The sequence below is a fragment of the Eurosta solidaginis genome, chromosome 2 (assembly GCF_040869045.1).
Source record: "Eurosta solidaginis isolate ZX-2024a chromosome 2, ASM4086904v1, whole genome shotgun sequence".
NCBI classification, from domain to species: Eukaryota; Metazoa; Arthropoda; class Insecta; order Diptera; family Tephritidae; genus Eurosta; species Eurosta solidaginis.
In genome coordinates this window covers 58453246-58475648 of record NC_090320.1, presented here as the reverse complement: position 1 = coordinate 58475648, position 22403 = coordinate 58453246, and the positions used below count along the sequence as shown (strand labels likewise).

Here is a 22403-nt window from a genome sequence, read left to right as displayed (position 1 = left end):
CTACCCTGATCCTGCATTCTAAAGTAAAAGTGTATACATACACACACCTATGATATACCTAAGGATGTTTGTAGGTAAGTAGCTACACTAAACTGATATTCATGGCAGATGAAACAAATGCCTCGTTAACAGATAAAAATAAGTAAGCACGAGACTGTCTTCGACTGTGTCAAACACCCCTCATACCTTTCATGAATGGAGCTGGACAAGAATCTGATGAAATTTTAAAAACTCATAAAGTCTCAACAATCAGTTGTATGGGATATATATTATATAAGTATATGACCTATCTTGATGATTTATTCAGACGTCTATGCGTCACAAGTAACCATCCTGTAAAATTTTTAAGTTTCTAGCTTATAAAATTAGGAAGAAATGGCCAGAACCCTCTTATACGAAAAAGGATTGCGTGGCAGATATATGCTGTAGTTGTCCGATCCCGTCGGTTCCGACAAATGAATAATAAATGAACCTGGTCACCGAATTTCATCAAGACATCTCAAAAATTGTGGGACTAGCTTGCATTCAGACGGCAGACAGAGACAGACAGATGGACATAGCTAAATCAACTCAGCTTGTCATGCTGATTATTTCGTTATGCTTTTTGGTGGGTATATCTTGCAATTTTGGAGATTCTGACTAAATTTCATATACATTTTAATTTTCGTGAAGGGTATAAAGTATTGCATACATGACAGGCGAGCTAGAAGACTCAAGTTCTTTCGATAGGGTATGTCGGAATAGCTCACAACAATAAGCTAAAATACACCTACCCTCAGAAGCTCCTTTGTTTTGCGGGAGGGCTGAAAAATGCCTGATGGAATATAATTGCTGCCGACCTAGCAACCGTGTGTCCGTAGACTAAAAAACAGCCCCACTTTTTGAACCGTCGCCTACCCCGGTACCACTTTCGTATTACTTCAGGGTGGCGTTCCATATTTCTTACTTTTTAAGAGCCTACTGTTGTCCCTGCGTCCAGGTCCCACTATTTTCTCTGAGTGTCGATTTAATCGCCACTGCTTAGCCTGCGCATTTCTCTGCGCTCCCTTTCAGCATCCATCAGGCGTGTCATGACTATAAATGCCATTTTGCTCACTGCAGTCTAGCATTCATTTCTGTTGCACATTTGTGATACTAAATTTATCGTGGTAGGTTCCTCTCCAAAAAATCTATGCAAGGTGAGTCTTTCCTCGTAAAAATGGTGGCAGTGGAACAAGACGTATTCTGCGTTTTCTAACTCCGTGGTACACCTTGGGCAAAGAGGATCTTCACATATCATACGCTTCCATAAATATTCTTTGAAACCCCCATGCCCACTCAGTATCTGTGTGAGATGGTAGTTCAGTTCGCCGTGCCTCCGCTCATTCCACTGAGCTACGTTCCAAACTAACGTGAAGGTTCAAAGCTCTTTACTCGAGGCCTTCCACCGTTCTTGCCACATAGATATTGTTTGTGTCCTTGCTCTTTTCTTAACGTCTTTAGATGGTTGCTCGATATCAGTGTTATATAGATTGGCAATTTCTACGGCGTAATTACATAATGCTTGAAGCAGGTCCAGTTTCTTGGCCACTACTACTGCTACAATATCATCAACATATCCGGGGACACGATTGTGCGTGTCATCCTTGCTCAGAGGCCATGCTATTCTTCTCTGTATCGTTCCAATTTTAGTATATGTTCTGCCGAAGCAAAAACCCACAGAACCTCCTGCGCGAGTGAATTTACTATCAGTTAGCTATTACCGAGAGATATACTAGCATCATAGCTTCAACAAAAACACTTGGCACAGTTTCCCTTTAGAGTTTTCGAAGCTCCAATCGCAGTCAGTATCGGGATACATAATGAATGCACCCCTGGAGTAAGCAGGCCAAATATGTAAATCGAGGACATGGGTGAAAACTCATTGTAGCAGGCAGTTTCATTCTGTTTCGTGAATGCGCTGGACAGTCGCACAGTAGGTGGTCCACTGTTTCCTCCGCCTACGAAAAATTTCGGCTGCGACACGAGTTATTTTGTTTCAATCCCATACTTTGTATTTATATTTCTTCTAGAAACTAAACAGTGGTACAGGGGTCTCCTTTGATTATGTAACGATAATCGGATATCGGTCATTTCGTTTCCCTCCATGTAACGAAGTATCGGTTTACACAGTAGAGAAACCCTATGTAAACTCATCATAGCTCGTACCCTTGGCTATCAGTGAAAGGGGAACACTGTTAGCGATACTATTTGTATCCAGTACATGCTCCTCGAATCTGGGAGACGAGTATACATGAACTAGGGCGGAGGTGCTGCGAAAATTTCGACTACCACTTTACAGGCGATTGCGGATCAGTACGAGTTGTCGAATAACGTGTAGCTGAAGCGACATCTTTAGAAAAATTTGTTTCGTGCTGACACTGATATGATTGAAAGCCTTTACATAGAAATCGGTGCAGCTGCTGTAATTTTGTCTCAAGTCAATTAAAGCATATGCCTACTACACTACAAGATCTTCCTACAGGGTATGCTTCGTTTGGGGGTGTGTCACAAACAGATGTTGTCAGACTTGGCTGACTACGGGCATCCGTTCAATCAAGATCATGCAGCGGTTAATTTTCTTTTATCTTTGAATGTGGTAGCTACAAGATTTTCGGCGGAAATCGCACTGAGAGGGGAAACAATTTCCTTGAAAAAAGTAAATTTTGTATTCAGCGGATGGTCGCAGAATGAAATGAGCGCAGTAGATTTAGGTACTCCACCGAAATGATTTTACGAAAAACTCATGCTACTGATTGCCTGAAGAGACAAAGTTCTATTCAAGTGAAAGACTGTTGCCACTACTTAAATCTGGAAAATCAGCGAACCAATGAGATTCATAACATCCTATGTCTCTTCTGTCGCCAGTAGCAGAGAATCCAGTAGCAGGAAACCGCTATGCTCCCTTACTTTACCCCAAATCTATGGCTTACCAGTCAGCAACATGGCTTCCGATAATTGCATAGCAGCACCATCGTCTATACACAAATAAATTGTGGGCCAAATCAAGAACCACCTCATCACAGAAGGGAACACAGATTATTATTGCGTTAGATCTCTCAAAAGCTTATGAAACACTCAACCAAGCCACATTACAGCAAGACAAGCCTCTACCCTTCCATGCAGCCATAAAAGGTGGACCGCGGATTACTTGACTATATATTCTAAAGCTTCCTTCTTCACCAGAAGTAGTCAGCATTTTTATACTCAGTTGAGCAGAGCTCACAGAGTATAATAACTTTGATTGGATAACGGTTGGCTGTACAGGTATACACGAGTCGAGATAGATAAAGACTTCCATATATCAAAATCATCAGTATTGAAAAAAAATTTGATTAAGCCATGTCCGTCCGTCCGTCCGTCCGTCCGTCCGTTAACACGATAACTTGAGTAAATTTTTAGGTATCTTGATGAAATTTGGTATGTAGGTTCCTAGGCAATCATCTCAGATCGCTATTTAAAATGAACGAAATCGGACTATAACCACGCCCACTTTTTCGATATCGAAAATTTCGAAAAACACAAAAATGCGATAATTCATTAATTTCATAATTCAGATAAAGCGATGAAACTTGGTAGGTGAGTTGAACTTATGACGCAGAATAGAAAATTAGTAAAGTTTTGGACAATGGGCGTGGCACCGCCTACTTTTAAAAGAAGGTAATTTAAAAGTTTTGCAAGCTGTTATTTGACAGTCGTTGAAGATATCATGATGAAATTTGGCAGTAACGTTACTCCTATTACTATATGTATGCTTAATAAAAATTAGTAAAATCGGAGAACGACCACGCCCACTTTAAAAAAAATTATTTTTAAGTCAAATTTTAACAAAAAATTTTATATCTTTACAGTATATAAGTAAATTATGTCAACATTCAACTCCAGTAATGATATGGTGCAACAAAATACAAAAATAAAAGAAAATTTCAAAATGGGCGTGGTTCCGCCCTTTTTCATTTAATTTGTCTATAATACTTTTAATGCCATAAGTCGAACAAAAATTTACCAATCCTTGTGAAATTTGGTAGGAGCTTAGATTCTAGGACGGTAACTGTTTTCTGTGAAAAAGGGCGGAATCGGTTGAAGCCACGTCCAGTTTTTATATACAGTCGACCGTCTGTCCTTCCGCTTGGCCGTTAACACGATAACTTGAGCAAAAATCGATATATCTTTACTAATTTCAGTTCACGTACTTATCTGAACTCACTTTGTATTGGTGTAGAAAGTGGCCGAAATCCAACTATGACCACGCCCATTTTTTCAATTTCGAAAATCACGCAAAATTAAAAAAATGCCATAATTCTATACCAAATACGAAAAAAGGGATGAAACATGGTATTTGGATTAGTTTATTGACGCAAAATATAACTTTAGAAAAAAACTTTGTAAAATGGGTGTGACACCTACCATATTAAGTAGAATAAAATGAAAAGTTCTGCAGGGCGAAATTAAAAGCCCTTGGAATCATGGCAGGAATACTGTTCGTGGTATTACATATATAAATAAATTAGCGGTACCCGAAAGATAATGTTCTGGGTCACCCTGGTCCACATATTGGTCGATATTTCGAAAACGCCTTCACATATACAACTGCCACCACTCCCTTTCAATATACTCATTAATACCTTTCATTTGATACCCATATCGTACAAACACATTCTAGAGTCACCCCTGGTCCACCTTTATGGCGATATCTGGAAAAGATGTCCACCTATAGAACTAAGGCCCACTCCCTTTTAAAATACTCATTATCACCTTTCATTTGATATCCATATCGTACAAACAAATTCCAGAGTCACCCCTGGTCCACCTTTATGGCGATATCTCGAAAAGGCGTCCACCCATAGAACTAAGGCCACTCCCTTTTAAAATACTCATTAACACCTTTCGTTTGATACCAATATTGTACAAACGCATTCTAGAGTCACACCTGGTCCACCTTTATGGCGATATCCCTAAATGGCGTCCACCTATAGAACTATGGCCCACTCCCTCTTAAAATACTCTTTAATACCTTCTATTTGATACACATGTCATACAAACACATTCCAAGGTTACCCTAAGCTCATTTTCCTTCATGGTGATTTTCCCTTATTTTGTCTCCATATCTCTCAACTGAGTATGTAATGTTCGGTTACACCCGAACTTAGCCTTCCTTACTTGTTTCCTATGTAGATGACAGCACGATAATAGCAACGGACTCTGGTCTTCCATTGATAAGTTATGCTTTAAAATCAATGATTATATCCATAGTCTTTCCAGTTATTTCACCTCGCGGAACTTGACATTATAACCGAACAAGTCTGCAGAGACCTTATTCCCGACGTGGGCAAAGCTGATGGCACTACTATTGGACATCCATATAGTCGACATTAGGCAACCGACGTTCAAAATAAAACTTTCTTTTAATCAATACTTGGCGCGATTTACCTTTGAGAATATTTTGACCGAGCTTCTTTTCTAATTGGCATTGTGCTCCTTTTACGGACGGACGGGACCTGTATGTTTTATGCCGACTACGCCATCTGCAAGGCAGATGAGTTTTCACTGAAAAGCTTTTCATGGCAGAAATATACTCATAATGTTTGCTCAATACCTACCGAGGGGCGATCACACTTAGAGACACTTTTTTTCTAATTGAAAAAAAAACAACGTTTTTCAACATTTTTTACGTTACTTTGTCGGGTGTTGAACTCAGGGCTTTCGGCGTGGTGGGCGGAGCACGCAGCTGGCCAATATAAAGCGATTGGCCAGCCGCTTCTACTTCTTATAGTGATAAAGACACTACTCGAGGGTGTGTTATAGAGTTGTGCAAGAGTTTAATATGATCATATGGAATCATATCTGATTTCTAGAGACGCATAGCACAGGGCGGCTGGCCAATATGTGCATCTCCCGTATGGTGCTCGGGCTTCAAGAAAACAAATTGGAGGAAGCTGAGAGCCTGCTAAGACACTTCGTTAAGAACTTCCACGGTATATCCCCTATGGTACCTGAACATCATTTCCACAGTTGGACGGCAATAACACTAAATACGTGCGTCTGAATGTATTCTTGTGTTGAACCTAAAGCGGTTACCACTGCTAATCAAGTGAAAGGAGGAGTTCATCTCTCCATGGCAGTAATTTGTAATTCCTAACTGATTACTAAACTTTCTAAATCCAATATGTATATGTGTATTGTGATTTATATGTACTTTCTCCTTATTTCTTCAGAGTAATTGAAAGGAGTGTCTCAATATTTTGTGAAATTGCGGTGAGACCAAAAGGTTTAATGAACGCTCATAAGAGCTCCTAAACTTAATTAACTGACAAGTGTGATTGATCACATATAAGTTTCCAAGATATTTTGTATATGGATGGCTACCTAGTATATGAATTAGCTTTTCCTTAGCATTGATATTTGATTTTCCTCATCACCTTCGTCAAAAATATCGAATTGCATACGGTAGTAAATATGTACATATATGTATGTATGTACGTTAGGGTGAGGCGATTTGTATGAAAAAAAAAAAGAAAAATATTTTTTTTTCAAGAAACTGTTATCGACAACGTTTTTAGCGGACATTTTTGGCTCGGACAGAGTATACATGAAAATTTTACAATCAAATGAAAATTTGTTAGTAGGTCATGAAAAAAACCTTAAAAATCAAAGTCGAAAAAAGTCAAAAAAATGAAATTTCGCAGGCTCGAAAATTATTTTTTTGGGTATGCGTAGTGGAGCCCAAATCCTATCGAAAAATCGATGGCGCGATATCGGTTAATAAATCGACTCACCTTAATGTACGTACAAAAATATCTTATGCAGTATAAGGGTGTCTCATTTTAATACAATTATGCTGATGTGTGCATAAAGCTCGTTCAGCTCGTCATTAAATCTCCTTTGGTACTCGCCGTCGTCAACGCGTAGAGGTCCGTAAATCTTTCGAAGAACTTTTCGTTGTTTATGTTAATATTGGTTCCTAAATAAATGAAGTATTTTACAATTTCGAAGTTATGGCTGCCAACACTGACTTTTAGCTTGATGACAGCAGGTACTTCGTTTTGTCCGCATTCACCATCGAACCCATCTTTTCCGCATCTTTTTCCAGTTTGGAGTGAGCAGAACTTACGACGCAGGCCTTGAGGCCGATGGCTTTAATGTCGTCGGCATACTATAGCGTTATTTATTTGTTTTTATACCCAGCTGTACTTGTATACAGCGTATTATAACTTTGATTGGTTAACGGTTGGTTGTACAGATATAAAGGAATCGAGATAGGTATAATGACTTCCATATATGTTGTTGTTGTTGTTGTTGTAGCGATAAAGACACTCCCCGAAGGCCTTGAGGAGTATTATCGAGTTGATGGTCCTTTGCCGCATGCAGATCCGGTACGTTCCGGTAACAAGCCCCACCATCTCGGGAACGATTTGTTATGACCACGTGCGACCTTCTAGGCCATTCTGCCCTCCCACTCCCTAGATCCATGGGGAGTTCGGGGTCGCAAGAGCCTCCGCTTTTAATGAAACAGGATTCGCCACGGATAGGTGAGGTTGACTTCCATATATCAAAACCATCAGTATCGAAAAAAATCCGACTGTACGTCCGTTAACACGATAACTTGAGCAAATATTGAGATATTTTCACCAAATTTGGTATACGGGCTCACCTCGCCCCAGAATAGATTGGTATTGAAAATGAGTGAAATCGGACGGCGCCCACTTTTTCGATATCGAAAATTTAGAAAAATGAAAAAGTGAGATAATTCAAAACCGAATTCCGCTAAGATTTTGTAGGTGGATTGGTTTTATGACGTAAAACATACATTCCAAAAAATGTTGCAATATGGGCGTGGCACCACCCACATTTCGAAGAAGAAAATTTGGAAATTTAACAAGCCGTAAATCAATAGCAATTAAAGATGCTACATTGAAATTTGACAGGGACACTATCCTTGTCAAATTATATAGACTGAGTGAAGATAATTAAAATCGCTTAAAGAAAACGCCCACTTTTCCTAAAGGTCTAACTTTAACAAAGTTTGCAATAACTCTATGGTATTCAACTACATTTGACTAATATTGCACAACAGTAGTGATATGGCTGAGCTAAGAACAAAACTTAAACAAATTTTGAAAAGGGGCCAAAATACTTTTAATGCCATGATTCGAACAAAAATCTCCCAATCCGAACGAAATTTGGCATACACATTTTTTTATAGCTACAACTGTTAAACTGCATTTCTATCCGCTGAAGTTCATCGGTGGCAGCCTCTGTATCCTTTTTGCTTCTTTTTAACGAAAATGAGTTCAGAAAAGGGCCATATATATATGTACTATTGCACAGCCTTATAACACTATTAACCACACAAAGCAAACAACAACAGCGTTGCAAGTGCACAGCTGGGTATGTAATGTTCCGTTTCACCCGAACTTGGACTTTCTTACTTGTTCCACTTTGCATTTTATACAAGAGCTTCCCACCATACTTAGCACAATTTTCGGCTTGAGACCTCATTTCTTTCAGAAAATCGCCATGCAGACGTAGAAATATATGCAGGCTTTTCATACCCGTTCCTCGATGCACGCTTCCCATTAGAGTTTAACATGGATTTTTAATCCCACATATTTGGTATTCTGGTAATTAAAAAGTGGGTAGTTTGTACTTCCTCGTGAAGAGTAGCAGATCCGTCCTCTCGGGATTTGGCCTAAGGCTACATCCCTGTGCCCATTTACTTAGTTTTGCCAACGTTCTTTCCATGACTTCACTCAACTCTGAAGGATATGGGCCCGAAATCAGGATTGCCCCATTGTCAGCATACGCCACAATCTTCACATCATTTGTGTCGAGTTTTCCTATAATAAAAGAAATCACACAATAAGGGGTCACCCTGTTTGAAACCTCGTTTAGTTTCAAACGGCTCGGAGAGGTCCTTTCCAATTCTGACCGAGTTGATGATGTTGCGCAACGTCATTTGGCACAACCGTATAAGTTGTACGAGGAAACCAAATTCAGACATAGCGGCAAATAGGCAGCTCCTTTTCGTGCTGTCGAAGGCGACTTTAAAATCGACGAAGAATTGATGTGTCTCGATTATTTTTTTCGGGGGTTTTAGCAAGATTTGGCGCAAAGTGAAAATATGGTCGATGGTAGATTTACCAGGTCTGAAGCCGCAGAAGGCTGATTTCGCCATTGTTGGCGCAGTTTGTAGGTTCCGTTTTCTTGTGGAGTGGGGGCAAAGTACCCTTAGATTGCAATTGTCAGTCGAGCAAATTTCCGACCATATTTTGCAAAGAAGCTGATGTATGCGCCTTACCAACTCCTCGCCGCCGTATTTGAATAGCTCCGCAGCCAATCCATCAACGCCCGCGACCTTGTTGTTTTTTAATCTGGTGATTTCTATTCTGACTTCGCCATAATCGGGTGGGCGGATATCAATTCCATCAGTATCGATTGCGAGTTCGGGTTCAGCATTCCTTCACGGTGCATCGCTGTCTTTATTGAGAAGAGCAGAGAAGTGTTCCCTCTATAATTCAAGTACTCTCTGAACATCGGTTACAAGGTCGTCGCTTTCGATCTTACAGGAGTTTGTCCCGGACTTGAAACCTTACGTCTGTTGCCGAATTTTTGGTAAAGTCTGTGTGAATATTTTTTAAAAAATGGTGCATTTTGGAAATCGACATTCGGCTGGCTAAATTAATGAAATACCTCAAAGTGGATCGGCCCCTTCAAATTTGAAAACGGCTGGACCAAATTGGATGCTTTCTTGTTACGCATATTTTTAAGACAAAAAAAAGTCGAAAATACATAGGGCGAGTGCCAATACCAGCTCAATTTTCCAAACTGAATATCCATGGAAGTGGTTGGGAGCGAGAAATTGGTATGGAGATATACGATATTAACACGTTATTCATGGGGAAAAATGGGGTTATTGGAAATTGAGACGTGGTGTCCGCCAGAACAACCGAATTTCGCTGCTTTCGAATTGCATTTCCTTTCGGATCGAGTTACAGAATAAGGCCCAAGTAAAAAATATATACCAGACAAATTCCAGAAAACAATGTCGCCCTTAAAATTAAACACCCTATTGTACTTACGATGCAATAAACATCCACACTAGCTAGTAACAAAAAAAATCGTTCAGCATGACTTACCGTCACTAAACCAAACCAATCCAAAAAAAATTATTACTAATGAAAGTTTAGATTTTTATTGCAATTTGGAACGTGTGCATATTTTAGAAATACATATAACCGAAAGATAGAAAAACAAATTTTTATAGAAGTGAAATTTATTAGGTATAGTGAATGGTTTCTTTTTTGGCTTGATTGACGCCATATACAGCAATGCCCGGTTAAGCATTGTGCCGGAATTTATTTGGCATATTTATAAAAAAAAAAAATGTATGTAAGGCGCGATAACCTCCGAAGAGATCTAAGGCCGAGCTTCTCTTCCAATTTGCGTCGTGCTCCTCTTGACTTTCCTTACAAATTGGCCGGACGGGACGTACATGTTTTATGCCGACTCCGAACGGCATCTGCAAGGCAGATGAGTTTTCACTGAGAGCCTTTCATGGCAGAAATACACTCGGAGCACTTGCCAAACACTGCCGAGGGGCGACCCCGCTTCGAAACACTTTCTTCTAATAACAATAATTTTCATATAGTTTACAAGCTTTAAACGTTTCAGGCACTATGACACCTTTTACAATTTTCCGTAAAAACCATTTTCATAGCGCTCTATCTTTATATTGTGGTGAATGTTGACATCACTAGGCTGTTAGTAAATAATCACGCAGCAACAAAAAAATGAAGCAGCCAATCTTATATACATGTCCACGTTAAATCTAGCAACACTTATGTAGAAAGCGATGAAGAGATATCTCACACACACACACATGTAGTCATCAGTCGAAGTAGTTACTCAGGCATACACACGCATATGGCTATAAACTACAAATATACACGTTGGCAACCAAGCAGAAGATTCTAGAAGGTGAAACGTCTAGACCTTTGGAGAAATATGCGAACGAAGCAACAGAGAGTATAAAAGCAGCGCAAGCTGAGTATTCAGTAATCAGTTTGATTTAAAGACGCTGTTGTGAAGTACGTGATACTGAAATATAATTGTACTACTCCCAAGTGAGTAAATAAAGACCATATTGCAATACTGAATATTGAAGTAATTTATTCAACAGTTTAGCGATTCGAACGTTAGCAGAAGGTTTGGAATAAGCGGAATATCCCAAAATTCGCTACAATATTAAAGCAATGCTTTTCGCTTCCACTCGTCAGCCTAAGACGCCGGGTATTAGGGTGGCTGAGTTTTCAGACCTCAAAAAACTTCTGTAAAACAGTCCCTTTAATGGTTTTATTGACCGACCATTTCAACCTTGGCCTTTTTTCTCCACATCAAAGTAGATAACGGACCTACGCAGTTGTATAAACTTCAGTCCAACCAGAACATTGTCTTCGGTAAAGTCTTTGAACAAACTTAGTTAGCAGTTACTTACCTAATAAAATTTTTTATGACCCGCCTGCCTTCTCATTAACAAAAATTCTAAAATTGTAAAGAGTAAATTAGTTGTCATACAAATAAAGAAAATGCGTGAATGTTAAGTACTCAAGAGATTCGATATGTAAATATACAGCGGACTTCTAGGAAAGTAATGTTTTTAAGTTAACTAGAGCTCATCCCAGGGGTTGAAGTTAACCCACAGCAGAGTTAACTTTACCAGAAATAAATAGTATCATGATTTTTGAGAAAAGCTTTGTCGGCTTTTAATTGATAACAACCCATATGGTTTTATAATCGGTTTATTATCGAAAACGAACAGCAATCGTCGACTTACCGGTTTGTAATCGGCTTCTTATTGGTTTCTCATAAGGTTTTCATAGAAAGGCTACACATTCGTCTTCGATTTTATATTAAAGTTTTGAAGGTATCTGCATCATAACATACCGAATAGTCCTATCAAATCGAGAACATGCCGATAACACACTGGTAACACTACGATAAGAAATGGCTACCTTTTCGATAGCAAATCGATGTAATTTTAATAATGAAACTTTTCCATAACACGCCGCTAACAAATTGGTAACACTCCGTTAACGAATATATAGGTTTCCTGAAACAAATTGATATCCTTTGTATAATGTATCGATAACTTTTAGTTAAGTTAAAGTTTACGATAATACTTCGATAAGAAATTTGCAACAATCCGATAACATATTTATAACATTTTGGATAACAAACGCATAACTCATCGATTTAATTTAATTTAATTTTATTTTATTTTTTATAAAAGCTGTACTTGTACACAGGGTATTATAACTTTGATTGGATAATGGTTGGTTGTACAGGTTATATACATAGACTTCCATATATCCAAATCATCAGTATCGAAAAAAAAAAGTTGATTAAAACATGTCCGTCCGTCCGTCCGCCCGTCCCTCTGTCTACCCGTTAACACGATAAGTTTAGCAAATATTTCGATATCTTCACCTTCGGTATACGGGCTTACCTGGAGCCAGAATAGATTGGTATTGAAAATGAGCGAAATCGCATAATAACCGCGCTCACTTTTTCGATATCAAAATTTAAAAAAATGAAAAAATGAGATAATTCAAATACAAATACTGCTAAACTAATGAAATTTGGTAGGTGGATTGTGATTGTTTTATGACGTAAAACATAAATTCCTAAATATTTTGTAATATGGGCATGGCCCCACCCACAGAAGACAAATTGGAAGTTTAACAAGTCGTATATCAAAAGCCGTTAAAGATATGATATTGAAATTTGGCAGAGAAACTATTCCTGCGAAATTATATAGACTGAGTGAAGATAATCAAAATCGCTTTAAGACCACACCCAATTTTCTTAAAGGTCTAACTTTAACAACGTTTGCAATAACTCTATGGCATTTTACTGATATTCTAACTCAGTAGTGGTATGGTTGAGCTAAGAACAAAACTTAAACAAATTTTGAAAATGGGCGTGACCATCCCCTTTTTTGTTACACTTTCTAAAATACTTCTAATGCCATAAGTCGGAGAAAAATCTCCCAATCCGAACGAAATTTGGCAACTGTTAAACTGCATCTCTACCCGCTCAAGTTCATTAGTGGTAGCCTCTGTATCCATCTTGCTTTTTTTTGAACGAAAATGACTTCAGAAAAGAACCATATATGTATTATTGTGCAGGATTAAAATACTATTAACCACACAAAGCAAACAACAACAGCGTTTCAAATGCATAGCTGGGTATGTAATGGTCGGTTTCACCCGAATTTAGACTTGCTTACTTTTTTTAATTTTATTTAATTTTATTTTATTCGATTTAATTTAATTTAATTTTAATAATTTAATTTTTTTCCTTGTTTGCTGTTTTACTTCATGTTAATCTAACCAAATAAAATACAAAGATTTGCAACAAACAAAGCCTTAAAAAGAAACTAATTTCAACTTAAACCTGAACATCTAACCACGTTGTTGTTGTTGTTGTAGCAATGTTTCGCCACACCTAATAGCCGCGACCGATCACAAATTGTCATCAATATCCTCTAACGGGAGTCCAAGGAACTTGCTGTTTCGACAGGGGTGAACCATAATGAAAGGGGTGTCAGAGGCTTTGGTTCCACATTACAATTAAAGAGATGGTTGGTGTCATGTGGGAACACATTGCAAGCGGGGCATACATTTTGTATGTCGGGCTTGATTCTGGATATGTAAGAGTTTAACCTGTTACAGTATCCAGAACGAAGTTGAGCCAGAGTGACTCGCGTTTCCCTGGGGAGTATGCGTTCCTCTTCCGCAAGCTTTGGGTACTGTTCCCCGAGTACTGGATTCACCGGGCAATTCCCGGCATAAAGGTCCGACACCTGTTTGTGGAGTTCACCAAGGACCTGCTTGCGTTTTTTTACTTCATACGGCTGAGTTATCTGGTGCCGTATTTCCTCAAAATGCTTACGGAGATGACTCCTTAAGTCCCTAGGCGGTGTTGGCTCATCATTCAGATGTCTGTTGGGATGCCCAGGTTTCTGGGTATTCACCAGGAACTGTTTGGTTAGCATCTCATTTCTCTCCCTGATGGGGAGTATTCTCGCCTCATTATGTAGATGGCGTTCTGGGGACATAAGAAGACAGCCCGTGGCGGTTCTGAGCGCAGTATTTTGGCAGGCCTGTAGCTTCTTCCAGTGGGTAGTTCTTATGCTTGGCGACCATATAGGGGACGCGTAGCACGCAAACGGCTGGCCAATTGCTTTGTATGTGGTAATGAGCGTTTCTTTGTCTTTTCCCCAAGTACTGCCAGCAAGGGATTTGAGGATTTTATTACGGCTCTGGATTTTCAGAACAATTGCGGTTGCGTGCTCACCAAAATGTAGATCCTGATCAAACGTCACACTCAAGATTTTGGGGTCTAGGATAGTCGGTAGCGTAGTGCCATCGACGTGGATATTCAAAATGGTCGACATTTGGGACGTCCAGGTTGTAAATAGGGTCGCGGATGATTTAGTCGGTGAGAATGCCAGGTTTCACCAGGCAAAAAAACTGGAGAGATCGGGGAGGTAGCCATTTATTTTGTTGCAAAGCTCATCGATCTCTGGGCCCGGGCCTGTGGCCATTATTGTGCAGTCATCGGCGTAAGAAACGATAGTAGCTCCTTCTGGTGGCGAAGGTAGTTTTGATATGTAAAAATTAAACAAAAGTGGGGATAGGACACCACCCTGAGGCACCCCTTGTTTAATTCTTCTTGGCCTTGATATTTCGTTTCTGAATTGCACCGATGCCTGCCGACCACCCAGATAATTTGCGGTCCACCTTTTAAGACATGGGGGAAGGCTAGACCCTTCCAAGTCTTGCAGTAACGTGCCATGGTTGACCGTATCAAAAGCTTTTGATAGGTCTGGCGTCTGGCCATTTTCCATTTTTCCGGTATGACAAAGGTGGAAAGAGACAGGTTGAAGACATGTGCTAAATATTTGAAACCCTCTTTCCCTAGGCTTTTAAGCATCGGCATGGCTATGCCGTCTGGGCCCACTGCTTTGGATGGTTTAGCATGACCGACGGCATCCTCAACCTCTTTGGCGGTGATGGTAATTGGTGACGCGCTGAACTTATGTTTACGTGCCTGTTGGCCCTCTGTCTATTTTTGTCGACCGTAGAATGCATTATGTATTGTCGGCAGAAAGCGCTCGCGCATTTTTTCGCATCCGACAGCACTTTGTCGCCAAAGGCGATGGAAACTTTGTCATTGTGCCTAGACGGATTCGTGCTTTGTTTTTGTCAACATTTTGTGTAATACAAATCAGGCATTTGCTCATGTTAAATCTGGCTTTTTGCTTCCAACGAAACAGCAGTGTATACATCTGTTCGAGCACTTAAATGCACAAAAATTGTGTATATAAATACACTTCGTGGTGGTATTGATGTGTTATCGATATTGATGGCCTTTTGCCGGATATAGATCCGGTACGTTCCGGTAAAAAGGCATCATTAAGGTACAAGCCCGACATGTGACATGTTTATCTTATCAACTCAACCACATACCTTGCTTCCATATTACGCTACAGTGTGGTGACTATAATTACGTTCTCATTCTTTATAACTGCATACAGCTTACCAATATTACATATTACGCCTTTGCTAACACATTCTTTTGAACACCATACAGTACACATACCAATGTTTCACACAGGGCCACATTAACAAGTAGGCAGAATAGGCAGTTGCTGGGCCCCCTATTTTAGGGGGCCCCGAAAATTAAAAAAAATTCTAAAATTCTTACAAACCTAAAATTCTAGAGAGTGAAAGAAAAATATAATCAGAACTGAAGATAAATTTTACTGAAATAAATAAAATTCAATTGACCGCATTCAAAACGCGACGACCGCCAAAGTAGACAAGGTTCCAAGAAACAACCTTTCCGTCTCATTTGACAAATTGTATGAGCGTGCAAAGAAGTGTATCGAAGTGAAACGAGAGTATATTGAATAATAAAAGAGGTTTATAACTTTTCTTCAGTTGGAAGGTTATACTGGTGAAAGTCTAGCGAATCAAATTTTAAAGTTTCTTACTGAAGACTGTGGTTTAGATATTCAAAATTGTAGAGGACAATAATATGACAACGCACTAAACATCTCCGGAAACATTGTTTACTATATAGTTTGGCAGCTTAAATTGAGGTTATGTTGCGAATAGAGTAACGATTATCTCACTTTAAAATTTGAGCAAAATAATCTAAAGTTTATTTTGAAACTGAGTCGAGAACTGTTCGTGTGAATGTGCAAATTTCACCGATCAGCTGTTAGTCGCGCTACTTGGTAAGATTTACAATTTCCGGAAAGTATAAAGGTGTGCAAGCAAGAATATTGAGCTTGAATGAGAATGCGGTCTATGTTCCCTATTCCGCGCTTTCCCTTAATTTGGTTGGAGAGCATGCTGTGAAGTGTTGTTTTTATGCAGTATATTTTTTCGCCATTATGCAGACATTATATAATTTTTTTCCGCACCTATTGTTGGGGCGTATTCAAAAATAAAATAAACAATGAGAAAACTTTGAAGACGTTGTCAACTAAACGCCGGGAAGCACATTCGAATGCAGTTTACGATTCATTTTATATCACATTAGAGGCACTAGAAATCATTGCTGATGATGAATCACAAAATATTGATACTCGTTATGAGGCGACGTGTATCGCGAATAAAATGCAAAAATTCGAATTTAGTTTTATGTTGATTTTATGGAACTCTATTTTGATTGCTATGCGTTCAGTGAGTAAGTCATTGCAAAGTGAAAAAGCAGATTTGAAAACGTGTGGTTTTTTGTGCGGATTGTTAGAAGAGAGTTTAGTTTCATTCCGTGAAAAGTTCAATGACTTCGAGACAAAAACAACACAAGTATTACCTGGTGTAGGTTATACAAAAATCGTAAAACGTACTCGTCGTAGAAAAAACCAACCTAATGACTGAAATGCTCCAGAAGTCCAGAAGTAGAATTTTCGACTCGCGATGATTTTAGGACAAAAGGTTTCCTCGAAATCATCGACAATCTTCACGGTGAAATCAAACGACGTGCCAAAGTGTATATGGAAGTTTCAGAGAGATTTGCATTTCTCATCAACTTTTCTCTAAGTGATGGAGAGCTATAAATAACTTAGTTTTTTTTTATTCTAGAGATTTGGAAGAATTTTTCATTGAAATGAAACAATTCCAAAGTTACGTGAACTCCAAATACACTGATGCACAAAAAACTCATAGTCATTTGTATAAGATTCTAATGGAAGATCAATTAGTCGATGTATTTCCTAACACAGAAATAGCTCTTCGGATTTTTTTAAGATTAATGATCACAAATTGTTATGCTGAACGATCCTTCTCGCAATTAAAAAGAATCAAAGCTGCTGAAAGAGCTACGACGCGCAAGAGCGACTCGAGATGTTAGGTATACTTTACATTGAGTCAGATTTATTGAACAAAATCGATATTGACGATATAATTGATGAATTTGCGGAAAACAAATGTAGAAAACGAAATGTTTAAAATGTACATTGTGACAATAAAATTTTTATGAAAGATATGTTTGTATTTTTTTTTGTCGAAAAAAGAAGGGAACGGACGTGAAAAAGCGCTCCAGATTGATGGTTGCCTAGGGCCCCGTCGAGGGTTAATCGGGCCCTGATTACACACTACGACTGCATTTACATTCTACATGTATCCCCCATATAGAATACATTCAATATTTCCCCATACCATGAGCAAAGATGTTTACACATCAAAAAAAATGCTGTAACAATGCTTGCAAGTTTTTAAAACTATAAGTTTTTTAAGAATTACATAAATACTCATCGGAACAAGAGCATATTTTGATGGTTTTCTAAACCCTATTTAAAGATTAAATTTAAAATATTTAGATTGATTGAAGGATTTTACAACAGTAATATCCACATTGTGTCCAAATTTATAAGAAAAAAGGTTGTCTTTCTCATGGAAAAGGTAAAATAATTGTCCAATATTATGATTCTCTCTAACTCTTTTTTGGCTTCGAATACTTGCTGGGTAAATTCGATCAAGCATCATTGAATTGTAACTATTTTTACAATAAACTAACAAAAGACACGGCTACGCATTTGCTACTTCATTGCAAATATGCAACATCAAATAGCGTAGTATATTTTTACTTCCTTTAAGTATATTCAAAACTTAATAGCAAATCAGCCATTGTCAATAAAAAACATGTAAGGAAGGTTAAGTTCGGGTGTAACCGAACATTAGATACTCAGTTGAGAGCTATAGTGGCAACATAAGGGAAAATAACCATGTAGGAAAATGAACCGAGGGTAACCATGGAATGTGTTTGAATGACATGTGTATCAAATGAAAGGTATTAAAGAGTATTTTAAGAGGGAGTTGGCCATAGTTCAATAGGTGGACGCCATTTAGGGCCTTTTCGAGATATCGCCATAAAGGTGGACCAGGGGTGACTCTAGAATGTGTTTGTACAATATGGGTATCAAACGAAAGGTGTTAATGACTATTTTAAAAGGGCGTGGGGCTTAGTCCTATAGGTGGACGCCTTTTCGAGATATCGCCATAAAGGTGGACCAGGGGTGACTCTAGAATGTGTTTGTACAATATGGCTATCAAACGAAAGGTGTTAATGAGTATTTTAAAAGGGCGTGGGGCTTAGTTCTATAGGTGGACGCCTTTTCGAGATATTGGCATTAAGGTGGACCAGGGGTGACTCTAGAATGCGTTTGTACAATATGGGTATCAAATGAAAGGTGTTAATGAGTCCTTTAAAAGGGAGTGGGCCTTAGTTATATAGGTGGACGCCTTTTCGAGATATCGCCATAAAGGTGGACCAGGGGTGACTCTAGAATGTGTTTGTACGATATGGGTATCAAATTAAAGGTATTAATGAGTATTTTAAAACGGCGTGGGGCTTAGTTCTATAGGTGGACGCCTTTTCGAGATATTGGCATAAAGGTGGACCAGGGGTGACTCTAGAATGCGTTTGTACAATATGGGTATCAAACGAAAGGTGTTAATGAGTCTTTTAAAAGGGAGTGGGCCTTAGTTCTATAGGTGGACGCCTTTTCGAGATATCGCCATAAAGGTGGACCAGGGGTGACTCTAGAATGTGTTTGTACGATATGGGTATCAAATGAAAGGTGTTAATGAGTATTTTAAAAGGGAGTGATCCTTAGTTCCATAGGTGAACGCCGTTTCGAGACACCGCCATAAAGGTGTACCAGGGGTGACCCTAGAATTTGTTTGTACGATATGGGTATCAAATGAAAGGGTTTAATGAGCATTTTAAAAGGGAGTGGGCCTTAGCTCTATAGGTGAACGCCTTTTCGGTATATCGCCATAAAGGTGGACCAGCGGTGACTCTAGAATGCGTTTGTACAATATGGGTATCAAATGAAAGGTGTTAGTTAGTATTTTAAACGGGGCGTGGGACTTAGTTCTATAGGTGGACGCCTTTTCGATATATCGCCATAAAGGTGGACCAGGGGTGACTCTAGAATGTGTTTATACGATATGGGTATCAAATGAAAGGTGTTAATGAGTATTTTAAAAGGGAGCGATCCTTAGTTCCATAGGTGGACGCCGTTTCGAGACACCGCCATAAAGGTGTACCAGGGGGAATTTGTTTGTACGATATGGGTATCAAATGAAAGGGACTCTAGAATGTGTTTGTACGATATGGGTATCAAATGAAAGGTGTTAATGAGTATTTTAAAAGGGAGTGATCCTTAGTTCCATAGGTGGACGCCGTTTCGAGACACCGCCATAAAGGTGTACCAGGGGTGACCCTAGAATTTGTTTGTACGATATGGGTATCAAATGAAAGGGTTTAATGAGCATTTTAAAAGGGAGTGGGCCTTAGCTCTATAGGTGAACGCCTTTTCGGTATATCGCCATAAAGGTGGACCAGCGGTGACTCTAGAATGCGTTTGTACAATATGGGTATCAAATGAAAGGTGTTAGTTAGTATTTTAAACGGGGCGTGGGACTTAGTTCTATAGGTGGACGCCTTTTCGATATATCGCCATAAAGGTGGACCAGGGGTGACTCTAGAATGTGTTTATACGATATGGGTATCAAATGAAAGGTGTTAATGAGTATTTTAAAAGGGAGCGATCCTTAGTTCCATAGGTGGACGCCGTTTCGAGACACCGCCATAAAGGTGTACCAGGGGTGACCCTAGAATTTGTTTGTACGATATGGGTATCAAATGAAAGGGGTTAATGAGCATTTTAAAAGGGAGTGGGCCTTAGTTCTATAGGTGAACGCCTTTTCGATATATCGCCATAAAGGTGGACCAGCGGTGACTCTAGAATGCGTTTGTACAATATGGGTATCAAATGAAAGGTGTTAGTGAGTATTTTAAAAGGGCGTGGGACTTAGTTCTATAGGTGGACGCCTTTTCGAGATATCGCCATAAAGGTGGCCCAGGGGTGACTCTAGAATGTTTTTGTACGATATGGGTATCAACTGAAAGGTGTTAATGAGTATTTTAAAAGGGCGTGGGGCTTAGTTCAATAGGTGGACGCATTTTCGAGATATCGCCATAAAAGTGGACCAGGGGTGACTCTAGAATGTGTTTGTACGATATGGGTATCAAATTAAAGGTATTAATGAGGCTTTCAAAGGGAGTGGTGGTAGTTGTATATGTGAAGGCGTTTTCCAGATATCGACCAAAATGTGGACCAGGGTGAGCCAGAACATCATCTGTTGGATACCGCTAATTAATTTATATATATAATACCACGAACAGTATTCCTGCCAAAATTTCAAGAGTTTTTTATTTCGCCCTGCAGAACTTTTTCATTTCATTCTACTTAATATGGTAGGTGTCACACCCATTTTACAAAGTTGTTTTCTAAAGTTGTATTTTACGTCAATAAACTAATCCAAATACCATGTTTCATCCCTTTTTTCGTATTTGGTATAGACTTATGGCATTTTTCTCGTTTTTCGTAATTTTCGATATCGAAAAAGTGGTCGTGGTCATAGTCCGATTTCGGCCAGTTTTTATACCAATACAAAGTGAGTTCAGATAAGTACGTGAACTGAGTTTAGTAAAGATATATCGACTTTTGCTCAAGTTATCTTGTTAACGGCCGAGCGGAAGGACAGACGGTCGACTGTGTATAAAAACTGGGCGTGGCTTCAACCGATTTCGCCCTTTTTTACAGAAATAACGTACCGTACAAGGATTGGTAAATTTTTGTTCGACTTATGGCATTAAAAGTATCCTAGACAAATTAAATTAAAAAGGGCGGAGCCACGCCCATTTTGAAATTTTCTTTTATTTTTGCATTTTGTTGCTCCATATCATTACTGGAGTTGAATGTTGACATACTTTACTTATATACTGTAAAGATATTAAATTTTTTGTTAAAATTTGACTTTTAAAAAAATTTTTTTTTAAAGTGGTCGTGGTCGTTCTCCGATTTTGCTAATTTTTATTAAGCATACATATAGTAATAGGAGTAACGTTCCTTCCAAATTTCATCATGATATCTTCAACGATTGCCAAATTACAGCTTGCAAAATTTTAAACTACCTTTTTTTAAAAGTGGGCGGTGCCACGCTCATTGTCCAAAATTTTACTAGTTTTCTATTCTGCGTCATAAGGTCAACGCACCTACCAAGTTTCATCGCTTTATCCGTCTTTGGTAATGAATTATCGCTCTTTTTCGGTTTTTCGATATCGAAAAAGTGGGCGTGGTTGTTGTCCGATATTGTTCATTTTAAATAGCGATCTGAGATGAGTGCTCAGGAACCTACATACCAAATTTCATCAAGATATCTCAAAATTTACTCAAGTTATCGTGTTAACGGACGGACGGACATGGCTCAATCAAATTTTTTTCGATCCTGATGATTTTGTTATATGGAAGTCTATATCTATCTCGATTCCTTTATACCTGTACAACCAACCGTTATCCAATCAAAGTTAATATACTCTGTGAGCTATGCTCAACTGAGTATAATAAAATGTGCAAAAAATGCACTTTCCCATGGATCCTTACCAAAGCAAAGTTAGAACAGGGATTACTATGAGCATTTTTGCTCCATATTAGAATTCTTTACTCTTTTTTGGTTCAAATGCCTGTTGGTAATTTCTTACATTGATCAAGCGTCATTGCATTGCAAACTTGTATTAAATATTTCTACAATAAACTAACAAAATACACGGCTACGCATTTGCTACGTCATTGCAAATATCCAATATCAAATACCATAGCATATATTTGCTTCTTTTAAGCAAAAAAATGCACTTTCCCATGGATCCTTACCAAAGCAAAGTTAGAACAGGGATTACTATGAGCATTATTGCTCCATATTAGAATTCTTTACTCTTTTTTGGTTCAAATGCCTGTTGGT

At 38.7% G+C, this 22403-nt stretch overlaps 1 protein-coding gene and 1 non-coding gene across 3 annotated transcripts in view; both read right to left on the bottom strand.

Annotated features, from left to right (window-relative positions):
* Positions 1 to 22403, bottom strand: part of Schip1 (Schwannomin interacting protein 1) — a 75379-nt gene that overhangs the window by 14379 nt on the left and 38597 nt on the right. The window lies entirely within an intron of this gene.
* Positions 1589 to 1695, bottom strand: LOC137242948 (U6 spliceosomal RNA). The gene has a single exon (XR_010950418.1). It is a non-coding gene; the product is annotated as a U6 spliceosomal RNA (small nuclear RNA).